Genomic DNA, 3,588 nt, shown 5'->3' on the forward strand with positions numbered 1-3,588 from the left:
GGTGAGTAAATCAATTTTTAAGATTAATTGATTTCAGGCTACGCTATTCTCGTAGCTGAAATGTGCCGATCGAAAATCGATTTAATCTCCGTATTGTAGACCTGGCCTAACACATATTTACAGGATTTTGGTATGTTTATAAAGTCAATCTGAATATTTACACAGGGTCTCCACAGAGTGGGGTGAGCTGCCGGTTTAGTTCGGACTGGCTTTTTACTGTTGTGTGCCAGACAAATAGGGCAAGAATTACAATATTGTTGAGCCATGATCGAAAAAAAATTTTTTTTTTCCCTTGACTGCCCTGTTGCAGCCACAACTTTGGATCGATTTTTTGTTTAATTTTGTGTTTAGGCAAACCAGTTATTATAAAACAAAAAATTATACACACCAAGAGTGCCGATTTATTTACAGACTTTTTTTTTTTAAAAAAAACCAAGATATTTTTACTTTTATAACACCTCCTTTGCAACATTTGTACTTAGTTTTACTGCTTAATTTCCTTCAATAACTACAGAGTTAACTTAACTTTTACTTCCTCAAACCGCAGTTGCCGTTTGTAGGGCCCAATCCTTATTCTTGCTGCATTATTTTTTTCATGGGCACAGACATTATTTTACTACCGATTTAACAGTGAGGGTGGGCCTTTTGACTAAACCCCCTTTTATCTATTTATGCACACCTATTTACATACACATATTACATATAGATGCGTCTTGTTTAATAATTAACATTTTTTTTATGTCCGGACTTAATACAATTTTTTCTTTGAGGCAATAACAACCCCTCAGCACCGTTGCATTATAAAAGAGTAATAACAGGGCTACAAACAACAAATAAAATCGGGAGAACAACAGCATAAACAGCACAATAAAATTCCTTCCTCGGTTTAACTATATTTTTGGGAAGTGGTCTTGCTGGGTTCAGGCAAATTTTAGCCAGCTGGGCAGACCCAATGTGCCCAACCTGGTCAGCATGATTGGCTCACAATGCCCACAAGGAGGGAGAGACCTTAACCAGCAGTTCCTGTTGCAACAAGGAATGGCTGGAGTCGGTGTCCCCCCACAGGAGCTTGTTCCTCCTGTAACAGAGCCAAAACTTCGTTCTGCACAGGATTAGGCACCTCCAGAAACACCCCATCAGGGGAGCAGAAAATGGTACAGTTTAATTTACACAGCAAATCCTTTCCCAATAGGTTGACAGGAGAACATGGACTAAGGAGAAACACAAGATGAGCCGAAAGGGGACCAATAGAGACAGAAAGTGGGGACGAGACAGAGTGGGGAACAGGAGTATTACTCACCCCTATTGCAGTTACATCTGAAGAAAGGGGAACAGAAGGAAACTTTTATGCCCTAAGGGTAGAACGAGATACTCCAGCATTTATCGAGCAAGGGGTAGCAATATCAGTTTATTTAAACATGAGACCGTAGGGCCAGTTTAATCAACTGACAGGAGTGGGGCGATGACATTATCAGTCTCGTTATTAGTCTCCTGGCTTTCCTAACAATTAAGCGGTGGCGAAGGTGGAATAGGGAAAATCTGACAAGTAAGGATATGGGGTTTTGTTTGGGACTCCTCCAGGACGAAGAAAAAACCCAAGGGGGGACGCATGAGGCAATTTCTTATAAGATGGCTTTCCTGCTTACAGTAGACACAGCCCTTTCTACGAGAGCATTTAGTTTTCCAGTGCTCTTCTGGGAAAGGGGCTTGCTCCGATGCTTCCTCCACACGAGAGGGATGTCTGAGAGGACGTGTGGGGCAATTTCTCATGAGATGTCCATCCTGTTTACAGTAGGTACATCTTTTCTGTGGACGCTCCACCTTCCAATGTCCCTCCTGCCCGCATATAAAATAAGCACTTCGTTCTGGCTAAGAGTTTAACCCCGGCGGGGGCAGAGCCTCTGCTGTTCCCAGTTCTTGCTTTTGCCATCTCCTTTTGTTAAGGTCCTGCATAGTTTGAATTTGCAGTGCCATAAGCTGGGATTCTGCCTCATCCTTTTTCTTTTTAAATTGTTTATGATAATACTGCGCCGCGGCTAAAATACCTTCTAAATCTTTGCCTGCCTGGCAAACAATACTTAATTTTTCCTGGGCCTCTTTCAATTGGGTTTTTAATTTTTCCTGAGTGTTTTTAAGACCCCTAGCGTCTTGATATTCCTGACGTCGCTTTTCCATTTCATTATGCCATTTAAAATATGCATCAAGCTGTTCCTGACACACGGCATTGGCAAGAAGTGCACCCCTTAGATGCACAATCTTTTTGAGGTCGAAACTTCCCTTCAGGGGAAACTGCAGTTGTAGATCTTCTTTGGTATACCAATTCCAATTTTGTAAATATTTACATGTCAATGGACCACGATGTACATACATATATGCAGCAGGTGTGCCTTTAGGTGGGACTGGGATCCTTTCGGATTGACCAGCTCTTATTCTCGCTTCAGCCTGCTTTCACTCAAGCCACACACACAAGGGAACACTTATAGGATTACCACGGTTCTAACACCTATGGCTTCAATCCTGCCCTTGGCAGGGGAAAAGGGGTAGGTTTCTGTGGACCAGAACCACAGCTGGAGACCTACGAGGGGAAGAGGTAAAAGGGGGCGGACCTACAAGAAAGTCCATGGTCCCCACACATCTTCTCCCTTGCCCAGAGCACCAGCTTACAAGCCAACGGTGTCTCTGGAGCTAAGGAGTCAGCGGTGCGGTTTCCCAGGGCTTCCCTCCTCTCCGAGAAGGGAAAGGAGCTTATGACTCCAGAGGATAAAGAAAGGGACCCTGCAGTCTTTTACAAGACAGTACTTGAAGAGCGGTCACAGGGTCATAGGTCATGGAAGAGGAAGGGAAAAGGGACGGGGAAACATGCACGCTCCGCAGCTGGTTAGCCACTTACCAAGGCCTGTCAGCTGGGGAAGCTTCACAGTCTTTCTAAGCTCAGCTGTAGGGCTTGCTTTTGAGACAATCTTGGTCACAAGCTTTCGCTTCGCAGGAGGCTCGGGGCCTCTTCCCACAGCTGTCAATCACACTGGCCTCTCGGCCCCCCCACACACATACAGTCATGTTCTTGACACAGCTGTCAAGGCAGAAAATCTTACCCAGATCCCCACCAATCCTAGTAGGAAGGGGACCCCCGATCAACTCCCAGGGCGTATATAGCCCAAGAGCGGATCAGGTCTCTCCAGACCGAAAGCAGCAAGGTCTGTGGGCTGCCGGCGATCTTATAGGATACTGTAAGACTTTAAGACCACCACTTTACTGAATTTGAATCAGATAGCCTGAGGCAACCTTTATTGTTATAGACCACTGAGAACAGTCTACGTCCCATCTCTTTGGAACCCCCTTTCAGTAGTTGAAGCAGCTATCAAATCTCCCATCATTTCTTCTCTTCTGCAGACTAAATATCCTGTGGGAGACTGTAATAAAAGCTTTGCTAAAGTCAAGGAATAACACGTCCACTGCTTTCCCCTGATCCACAGACCAGTTATCATCCTTCATAGAAACATTAGTTAGTCAGGACATGACTTGCCCTTGGTGAATCCGTGCTGAACTGTCTGATCACTTTCCCTCTCCTCTAAGTGCTTCAAAATTGGG

This window comes from Chelonoidis abingdonii, chromosome 2 (genome assembly GCF_003597395.2).
Source record: "Chelonoidis abingdonii isolate Lonesome George chromosome 2, CheloAbing_2.0, whole genome shotgun sequence".
In the NCBI taxonomy this organism is placed as follows: domain Eukaryota; kingdom Metazoa; phylum Chordata; order Testudines; family Testudinidae; genus Chelonoidis; species Chelonoidis abingdonii.